Raw genomic sequence first — 10,921 nt, forward strand, 5'->3', positions numbered from 1 at the left:
GACTTATGCTTTGCGCACCTAGCTGTTTTTTATTGATACCATTTTGGGGTAGATACCATGTTTTGATCGCCTGTTATTGCATTTTATTTTAATGTTGCGGCTACCAAAAAACGTAATTCTGTCGTTATGATTTTTTTTCTCATTACGCTGTTTATCGATCGGATTAATTCTTTTTACATTTTGATAGATTGGGCTATTCTGAGTTATCACTAAATATTTGTATTATTTTTTGCATTATTGTTTTATTTTGAATGAGGCAAAAGGGGGGTGATTCAGACTTTCAGGTCTTATAGGGATAAATGTATTACGTTGAGCCGGCTGTCAGTTAGGTTTGGGGTCCAGCCACTCACTATGTTCTGAAGCCTGCCCCACCACTATGATTGACGGTCGGAGGCAGCTGGGAGGAATTAAGTTCATTTCCTCATGACAAGGGTCCCTCAGTGCAGCAGCTGCTCGGCTTTAAAACACTCAGCTGCAGTGACTGCACAATGTACAAAGAGAACAGCAGCACTCTGTATGTAAGGGCCAAAATATATGCAAACAACGAATGCATGACACATGCACTGCAATCTACTATATAATTGTCTAATTCTGTCTGCCTGTCTGTTAGTAACGGAAACCCTGCGTCACTGATTGGGCGCAGTCCGGTCGCGAATTGGCGCGGAATTCGAACGACGCATGCCACCGCTACCGTCGGGAGATCTGCGGCTCTAGCCGCTGATCTCCCGACGGTTGCCGTGGGTCATCTCCTGCCGCATGGAGGTAAGCGGTGACGCAGCCGGGAGATAACTGGCGCAGTGCTCAATATGCGGATGGAGGAGACTCTCCTCCAGGCCCTGGGTACCATAAACCTGTAAAAAATAGCATTAAAATAAAAAATAGTGATATACTCACCTTCTGATGGCCCCCGAACTTTTTCCCTCCTCTCCCCACGTGCCCGGCATCTTCCGGTCCCAGTAATGCTTTGCGCGAAAGACCTCTGATGAAGTCGCGCTCTCGTGAGAGTGACGTCATCTCCGTTCCTTCGCGCAAAGCATTACCGGGACCGGAAGATGCCGAGAGCGTGGAGAGGAGATCGGGGGCCGTCGGAAGGTGAGAATAACCTTTTTTTAAATTATTTTTTACATTAAATCTTTTACTATTGATGCTGCATAGTGTGACCAACCTAATACAGCAAAAGACAGCCGACAGCACATCAGGAGTATTATGGATGCAAGCTCCAAGTTCACGAACCCAAGTGAACACAAATGTCCAATAAAAAGAAGGAGAGCAGCATCCCATCCAGGTGAAAAATCGTGTCAAAGATTTATTCTGCCAGTGAAAAAATACAACGTTTCGGCCACAATATGGCCGAAACGTTGTATTTTTTCACTGGCAGAATAAATCTTGACACGATTTTTCACCTGGACGGGATGCTGCTCGCCTTCTTTTTATTGGACAAGTGTGACCAACCTGTCAATCACATTCCAAGCAATGCTGCAAATCCAGTAGCGTAGCTACCGGGGGGGGGGGGGCGCCGAGGGGGCGGTGGCCCCGGGCCCCGCGCTCTGAGGAGGCCCACCTGGATTTACGCTACTGTAAACTGTATCTGCAGCAGAGCAGGGAGAATCGATCATCTCCCTGCTCTCTGCCGCTATGTTCTCTTCTCGGCCACAGGACCTGTGATGAGGTGACAGGAGGGGAGGAGTCGAGGTCACATGATCACGGGCCTCACTGACTGTATGCACTATGCAGGACCCTGCTGTGCTGGTTGTCATGGTGCGCTGGATGAGGAGAAGTTTATGTGTGGGGTCAGGAGGGGTTTTACAGGGTGCATGTAGCAGAGCCGTGTGTGTACGAGGTGTGCGGATCGGAGCCGCGTGTGTACGAGGTGTATGGAGCGGAGCTGCGTGTTTACGAGGTGTGCGAATCGGAGCCGCGTGTGTACGAGGTATACAGAGCGGAACTACATGTGTAGGAGGTGTATGGAGCAAAGCCGCATGTGTACAAGGTGTACAAAACGTGACTGCGTGTGTACAAGGTGTACGGAGCAGAGCCGCATGTGTACAAGGTCTACAGAGTGAAGCCATGTGTGTACTGAGTGGAGCCGTGTGTGTACGAAGCATAGAAAGCAGAACCGTTTGTGTGTATGAGGTGTGCAGAGCTATGCGTGTAAAAGGTGTATGGTGGAAAGCATTCATAGCTCCCAACCGTCTCGATTTTGAGAGAGTCTGCCCCGGTCGGGAGCTTACTTTTCCCGCGGACACAGGCGTACACAGCAGAGCCCCGAGGAGCACTTTAAAATTTGCATGTGACGTTCCACCGGAAGTGACGTGCTGGAAGCTGACAGGAAATGAGGTAATTTCGTGAGGAGATTGTGACGGAACCATGGAGGCACTTCAAGGAATGCTTCAGATCCATCACCGTGTCCTCCGACAGCGCAGACAGCGGGATCGCCTTGGACTCGGGATGTCGGCCATGTGAGCAGATCATGATATGTCTTGCATCGGGAGGCTCAGGTGGGCACTACAATGGGAGCTGGGCTGCTATAGTATCTTTATAGAATCTTTCTTTCTCTCTGTTTCTCTCTGTTCTTTCTTTCTCCCTCTCTCTAATCTTTTCTTCTTTCTCTCTCTCAGTTCTTTCTTTCTCTGTTCTTTCTTTCTCTCTCTGACCTTTCTCCCTCTCTCTAATCTTTTTTCTTTCTCTGTTCTTTCTTTCACTCTGTTTTCTTTCCCCTCTTTCTTTCTCTCTAATCTTTCTTTCTCTCTCTAATCTTTCTTTCCCTCTGTTCTTTCTGTCTGTTATTTCTTTCTTTCTCTCTGTTCTTTCTTTCTCTGTTCTTTCTTTCCTCTCTTTCTCTCTCTGTTCTTTCTTTCTCTCTGTGTTCTTTCTCCTTCTCTCTAATCTTTTTTTTCTTTCTCTCTCTTCTTTCTTTCTGTTCTTTCCCCTCTTCCTTTCTCTCTCTCTGTTCTTTCTTTCGCTCTGTTCTTTCTTTCCCCTTTCATTCGCTCTAATCTTTCTTTCTCTGTTATTTCTTTCTCTCCTTTCTCTCCTCTCTTTCTCTCTGTGCTCTTTCTCCCTCTCTCTAATCTTTTTTTTCTTTCTCTCTCTTCTTTCTTTCTGTTCTTTCTTTCCCCTCTTCCTTTCTCTCTCTGTTCTTTCTTTCCCCTCTTTCTTTCACTCTAATCTTTCTTTCTCTGTTATTTCTTTCTTTCTCTGTTCTTTCTTTCTCTATTCTTTCCTCTCTTTCTCTCTCTGTTTTTTCCTCCCTCTCTGTTCTTTCTTTCTCTATAATGTAGCCCCCTTCATATGGTATAATACAGCCCCCCCAAAGAATATAATGTAGTCCCTTCAGAATATAATGCAGCCCCCCTCATAGGGTATCATGCTGCCCCCATCATGGGGTATCATGCTGCCCTCCCTTATATGGGGTATCATGCTGCCCCCCCTCATGAGGGGTATCATACCCCCATCATACGGGGTATCATGCTGCCCCCCATCATACAGGGTATCATGCTGCCCCCCCATACGGGGTATCATAATCATGCAACCAGGACTCACTATATAAATAAAAAAAAAACTATACTCGCCTCTCCTCCTCGCTCCCACGCTGATTTCGGCGGCAGCTCTGCTCTGATGTCAGGAGCTGTGCTGCAGTCAGACCGGCATACAGCTGGGACGTGATGAAGTGACGTCATTGCGCACCCGCAGTGTGTCAGAGGAAGTGGATAATGATTGGAGAGGGAGCGTCATGTGACACTCTCTTTTCCATTATTGCGGCGATTATAATAATAATAATAATTATATATGGGCAGCACGGTGGCTCAGTGGTTAGCACTGCAGCCTTGCAGCGCTGGAGTCCTGGGTTCAAATCCCACTAAGGACAACATCTGCAAGGAGTTTGTTTGGGTTTCCTCCGGGCACTCCGGTTTCCTCCCACATTCCAAAGACATACTGATAGGGAATTTAGATTGTGAGCCCCATTGGGGACAGTGATGATAATGTGTGCAAAACTGTAAATATGTTAGCGTTATATAAAAATAAAGATTATTATTATTTTTGGCAACAGCGCGGTCATCTGCTGAGGTTCTCTGGTTAGGGGCCCACTCAGAAGTTTCGCCCGCCCTGAACCAAAACCCTAGCTACGCCTCTGTTCAAATCGCGTGAAAAACGCATGTTTTCAGCGGGAAAACGCATTAGTATTCGCATGCGTTTTTCCTGCGGCGGGAGTTACGGAAATTCGGAAATTTCCATAGCATTTCTGTAGCGTGGGTACTTAGCCTCAGTGTGACACCCAGTAGCGACCAGGCCCCCGCTGTGAGATCGCCGATCGTGGTGGATCGTCCTGGACCATCTTTTGAATGTCAGTCTCCCGCTGGCCATATTCTAGAATACTCAATGCGTTAGAATCGGGCCACCATCTAGTAGATATATATTTCTACATCTCTCTCTATCTCATATATATCTTTATATATATCTATAGCCCGGTCCTCAGCCATTTACTACATAGCACGCTGAATGAAATCTCAGGTAGAGGAACGTGACTTTGGCTTGGTGAAAAACAGACTAAACGTTGCCATGGAGAAGTATTGGGGAAGGGGCGGAGCCACCACAGGCTTCAAAGCCAGAAGTAGTATACGGCCATGTGGGAAGCATGGAGTGTCCGGCAGCGAGTATTTGTTTTGCAGTTTAGTTGTGTAGTGGGCGTGTCGGGGGGTGGCAGTGTTTGTGAGCTGCAGTGCTGATTGGTTCATCATGGCTGCAGCGCTGATTGGTTTACCACAGCAGTGAGGGCGGTGCATTTATGAGAGCGCTCACATCCAGATCCTGGGGCAGGCTGGGAAGGTGTAAGTCGCGCATTCAAGAGCGCGCAGAAGGGGCAGCGCGCATTCATGAGCGCAAATTTTACCTCTCGCCGCGCATTTCACAGGTGCTGGGCGCGCTTTTCACAGGTGCAGCGTCTGCATTTCACAGGTGCTGGGTGCGCTTTTCACAGGTGCAGCGTCTGCATTTCACAGGTGCTGGGCGCGCTTTTCACAGGTGCAGCGGTGCAGCGTCTGCGCATTTCACAGGTGCTGGGCGCATATTTCACATTTGCTGGGTGCGCTTTTCACAGGTGCAGCGTCTGCGCATTTCACAGGTGCTTGGCGCATATTTCACAGGTGCTGGGTGCGCTTTTCACAGGTGCAGCGTCTGCGCATTTCACATGTGCTGGGCGTGCTTTTCACAGGTGCAGCGTCTGCGCATTTTACAGGTGCTGGGCGCGCCTTTCACAGGTGCTGTATCTGTGCATTTCACAGGTGCTGGGCGTGCTATTCACAGGTGCAGCGTCTTGCGCATTTCACAGGTGCTGGGCGCGCTTTTCTCAGGTGCAGCGTCTGCGCTTTTCACAGGTGCAGTGTCTGCGCATTTCACAGGTGCCGGGCGTGCTTTTCACAGGTGCAGCGTCTGCGCATTTCACAGGTGCTGTGCGCGCTTTTCACAGGTGCAGCATCTGCGCATTTCACAGGTGCTTGGCGCATATTTCACAGGTGCTGGGTGCATATTTCACATGTGCTGGGCGTGCTTTTCACAGGTGCAGCGTCTGCGCATTTCACAGGTGCTGGGCGCGCTATTCACAGGTGCAGCGTCTTGCGCATTTTACAGGTGCTGGGCGCGCCTTTCACAGGTGCTGTATCTGTGCATTTCACAGGTGCTGGGCGCGCTATTCACAGGTGCAGCGTCTTGCGCATTTCACAGGTGCTGGGCGCGCTTTTCTCAGGTGCAGCGTCTGCGCTTTTCACAGGTGCAGTGTCTGCGCATTTCACAGGTGCTGGGAGCGCTTTTCACAGGTGCAGCGTCTGCGCATTTCACAGGTGCTGGGCGCGCTTTTCACAGGTGCAGCATCTGCGCCTTTCACAGGTGCTGTATCTGTGCATTTCACAGGTGCTGGGCGCGCTATTCACAGGTGCAGCGTCTTGCGCATTTCACAGGTGCTGGGCGCGCTTTTCTCAGGTGCAGCGTCTGCGCTTTTCACAGGTGCAGTGTCTGCGCATTTCACAGGTGCTGGGAGCGCTTTTCACAGGTGCAGCGTCTGCGCATTTCACAGGTGCTGGGCGCGCTTTTCACAGGTGCAGCATCTGCGCATTTCACAGGTGCTTGGCGCATATTTCACAGGTGCTGGGTGCATATTTCACATGTGCTGGGCGTGCTTTTCACAGGTGCAGCGTCTGCGCATTTCACAGGTGCTGGGCGCGCTATTCACAGGTGCAGCGTCTTGCGCATTTTACAGGTGCTGGGCGCGCCTTTCACAGGTGCAGTATCTGTGCATTTCACAGGTGCTGGGCGCGCTATTCACAGGTGCAGCGTCTTGCGCATTTCACAGGTGCTGGGCGCGCTTTTCTCAGGTGCAGCGTCTGCGCATTTCACAGGTGCTGGGCGCGCTTTTCACAGGTGCAGTGTCTGCGCATTTCACAGGTGCTGGGAGCGCATTTCACAGGTGCAGCGTCTGCGCATTTCACAGGTGCTGGGCGCGCTTTTCACAGGTGCAGCGTCTTGCGCATTTCACAGGTGCAGCGTCTGCGCATTTCACAGGTGCTGGGCGCGCCTTTCACAGGTTCAGCGTCTGCGCATTTCACAGGTGCTCGGTGCATATTTCACAGGTGCTTGGCGCATATTTCACATGTGCTGGGTGCATATTTCACATGTGCTGGGTGCGCTTTTCACAGGTGCAGCATCTGCGCATTTCACAGGTGCTGGGCACGCTTTTCACAGGTGCAGCGTCTGCGCATTTCACAGGTGCTGGGCGCGCTTTTCACAGGTGCAGCGTCTGCGCATTTCACAGGTGCTGGGCACGCTTTTCACAGGTGCAGTGTCTGCGCATTTCACAGGTGCTGGGAGCGCTTTTCACAGGTGCAGCGTCTGCGCATTTCACAGGTGCTGGGCGCGCTTTTCACAGGTGCAGCGTCTGCGCATTTCACAGGTGCTGGGCGCATATTTCACATTTGCTGGGTGCGCTATTCACAGGTGCAGCGTCTTGCGCATTTCACAGGTGCTGGGCGCGCTTTTCTCAGGTGCAGCGTCTGCGCTTTTCACAGGTGCAGTGTCTGCGCATTTCACAGGTGCTGGGAGCGCTTTTCACAGGTGCAGCATCTGCGCATTTCACAGGTGCTTGGCGCATATTTCACAGGTGCTGGGCGCATATTTCACATGCGCTGGGAGCGCTTTTCACAGGTGCAGCGTCTGCACATTTCACAGGTGCTGGGCGCGCTTTTCACAGGTGCAGCGTCTGCGCATTTCACAGGTGCTGGGCGCGCTTTTCACAGGTGCAGCATCTGCGAATTTCACAGGTGCTGGGCGCGCTTTTCACAGGTGCAGCATCTCCGCACATTTCTGCCTCTCCACTCTGCCATATGATCCATATTCTACCTATAGTAAGCTGTTGCCATTATTCCCAGATGCTGTGTGTCCACGCATTCCATGGCACACATTTCTGCCTCTCGGTGCACATTTAGGGTGTGTGCACACATTGCGGATTCTGCTGCGGATTTGGCCCTGCGGATCCGCAACAGTTTCTGCTGCGTTGTACAGTACCATTTAAGTCTTTGAAAAATGAAAAGCGCACTGCATATGTTATGTGTTTTTCCGCGTCGATTTGCTGTGGTTTAAAATTTGCAACATGTCACTTCTTTGTGCGGAATCCACAGCGGTTTCACACCTGCTCCATTACAGGTGTCAAACCGCAGGCTAATACGCACTAAATCCGCAGGTAAATTTAGCCAAATCTGCTTGCAAAAATCTGCACCACAATCTGCAACGTGAACCCTAAGGAGCAGAAGGCGCACATTCATTAGCGCGCATTTCTGTGTCTCCACCATTTGCCACTCTGCCGTATGATCCGTATTCTGCCTCTAGCAAGCTGTTGCCTTTATTCCCAGGTGCTGCGTCTCCTGGAAGTTGTGGGTTGGAAAGACCTGCTGATTCAATTAGCCACATTGGCTATTTTGGAGACTGCGGACGACCTGAAAAGTCAGGTAATGCCATGTACAAGCTCTCGTCTCTATGTATCTATGATATTTTTTGGTGAGTGACCAGATGTCTCCTGATTGTAGGCGACTTTGGGTACTTGTACCTTCAAGTATCACCTGGATTTGGGACACAACAGCCAGTCGTACGACGCTCTTGCACATATTCCCGAACATAGCAGGTGAGACTGAGGTCTGATGGCTCATGGTGTGGGGTGCAGGACTGATCGTGGTGTGGGGTGCAGGGCTGACAGCTCGTGGTGTGGGGCGGAGATGAGTACATTGTGCCTGAGCCTTAGACCCCAGCGTATGCTCCATACATGGCCAGATGGAGGATGGAAGCATCTCTTTAGCGTCTGTCCCTGATCTTGAGCCGCTCCGTACACCCGCTCCTCGCCTGTAACGTACATGCACCTCAGTGGTTGAGAATGTATTAAAGGCACCGCAGGAAATGGCAATGGGCAGAAACATCACTGATCCAACTTGTTAAAGAGAACCTGTCACGTCTTTTTTTGGCTCTATAAGCTGCGGCCACTGCCTTTCAGGGCTTATCTACAGCATTCTATAAGCCTGTAGATAAGCCCACGCTCTAACCTGAAACAGAAGAAAAACAAGTTTTATTATACTCACCGTGGGGCAGGGTTGTGCGCGGTGGGTGTCGTTATCCGGTGCCTCCCATCTTCATGCGATGACGTCCTCCTCCTTACTTCTACCTCGGCACAGGCGCACTGCTCTGCCCTGTTGAGGGCAGAGTAAAGTACTGCAGTGCGCAGGAGCGGGACATCTCTGACATTTCCCGGCGCCTGCGCAATGCAGTACTTTGCTGTTCCCTCAACAGGGCAAAGAAGTACGCTTGCACAGGAGCTGCGACACGAAGCAAGGAAGAGGACGTTATCGCATGGAGATGGGAGGCGGTGGACCCGGACCTGCGACACCCATCAGACCGAACCGCACCCAGGTGAGTATAATAAAACTTGTTTGTCTTCTCCTTCAGGTTAGATCTAGGGCTTATCTACAGCATCATAGAATACTGTAGATAAGCCCTGATAGCCGTAGGCCGCAGCTTACAGGGCCAAAACCATGTGACAGGTTCCCTTTAAGCCTCACTTAGCCAGAGTAGGTCTCAGTTACACGCTGCGGTCAGGAGGGCAGGAATATTAGGGTCTGGTTGGTTCCTCATCCCCCCCCCATATAGCACCATTAATTCCCCAGCTTTACTGATGTCATTGCTGATTCTATCGGGGCACACTATCTACATTCCCTATCGGGATGTCTGTGGAGTGTGATAGAAAACAGAGAACATACAAACTGCTTGCAGGTGTTGTCCTTGTTGCGATTTGAATCCAGGACCTCAGTTCTGCAAGGGTAACCACTGAGCCACTGCATGCTAGCCACTGAGCCACTTTGCTGCCCCAAAATCCACTTGTGTACAAACTGAACAGTCTCATCTAATACTGTACATATGAGGCTAGCGTATTTGGATCAGGAGACCCGTAGCTGGTAAGGACCACGTGGGCTATAGGATAAAGGTCAGCGGTCTGGAATCCGGCATCAGACGGAGTTTGGAGACTCACGATTGTTGACTTGTATCACACAGCAGAAAAAAGCTTGTGTTACATTGTCCCTTATAACACATACATACATTATCTACATGAGGCACAATTGTAAAAGACCCGTACAGAATTTGGAAAACATTCTCTTTGGAGCTCATCTGTAATATCTGACACAACCTGTAGACTAAGGAGGCACTGTTTTTAAAGGCAAGCTACCATGATTTTTAATCTTTTCCATCCTGTATACTTTGCACCATGGCCTCTGTCCGCCTTGTCTCCTTTGGTTTGGATGCCGTATTCCTCCATCGATCACCTTCTGGAAGAGAATAAAAGTCGGCTACACCAAGAGGTAAGAGCCGCAGTCACAGTCACACATGCGTGTGGTATTCGGGGTCTTGGTATATGCTCCAATTATAGGACTTGTCCCCTATTAGTCGCTGCACATTCTGCCGCCACTTACCGGATGCCACGATAGGCCCCATTCTAAGTCTGTGCTGCCTGGTGCTACTGGGATGCTTGACATGTAAGGACGAGAACCGGAAAAGCCAAAGCTTGTCCTCCGCATGCGCTTGGACTCCCTGACCTTTAATAGCGCGCTTTCACATGACATGACCGTGGTGACTAATGGTGATGTCATGCATGGTGACATAATGCCACACTCATAAACTGTGATGTATTAGAGCCATGGCAGCCGGGCTCGGACCATGTGTGCGCCATTAATGTCTTCCTCCATTTCCTTTACAGCTGCGGGAGAAGCTCAATGGCAAACTCAACTACTACTTTCAGAACTTGGGAGACTCCACGTCGCATTTGCTCATGCGCCGGAGAAGCTAGCACCGCTCTGTGCTTCATGGTTTTCCCCTTTATACCTGTGTTTAGGCATTTTTTGTATAATAAAATTTAATATTTTCTATGTTTTTGCAATCCGGAGTCACTGGTTTCTCGGTAATGGGCCGTGTCCTCAGCGTTAGATACCGTATATACTCGTGTATAAGCCGAGATTTTCAGCCCATTTTTTTGTGCTGAAAGTCCCCCTCTCGGCTTATACACGAGTCATATACAGTGCCTACAAGTAGTATTCAACCCCCTGCAGATTTAGCAGGTTTGATAAGATGCAAATAAGTTAGAGCCTTCAAACTTCACACAAGAGCAGGATTTATTAACAGATGCATAAATCTTACAAACCAAAAAGTTATGTTGCTCAGTTAAATTTTAATACATTTTAAACATAAAAGTGTGGGTCAATTATTATTCAACCCCTAGGTTTAATATTTTGTGGAATAACCCTTGTTTGCAATTACAGCTACTAATCGTCTTTTATAAGACCTGATCAGGCCGGCACAGGTCTCTGGAGTTATCTTGGCCCACTCCTCCATGCAGATC

At 49.7% G+C, this 10,921-nt stretch overlaps 1 long non-coding RNA gene across 2 annotated transcripts; it reads left to right on the forward strand.

The window, feature by feature from the left end:
* The first annotated feature begins 4,807 nt into the window (after window positions 1-4,807).
* On the forward strand, window positions 4,808-10,443 carry LOC141100211 (uncharacterized). 2 transcript variants are annotated; one of them, XR_012234639.1, is made up of 4 exons: window positions 4,808-4,912; window positions 7,899-7,994; window positions 8,073-9,887; window positions 10,283-10,443. It is a non-coding gene; the product is annotated as an uncharacterized lncRNA (long non-coding RNA). The 2 variants fall into 2 exon arrangements; XR_012234638.1 differs by lacking the exon at window positions 4,808-4,912 and having other exon boundaries at window positions 7,428-7,994.
* Window positions 10,444-10,921: the final 478 nt, after the last annotated feature.

Source organism: Dendrobates tinctorius, unplaced genomic scaffold, assembly GCF_039654945.1.
Source record: "Dendrobates tinctorius isolate UK_male_01 unplaced genomic scaffold, ASM3965494v1 ptg000103l, whole genome shotgun sequence".
Lineage (NCBI taxonomy): Eukaryota > Metazoa > Chordata > Amphibia > Anura > Dendrobatidae > Dendrobates > Dendrobates tinctorius.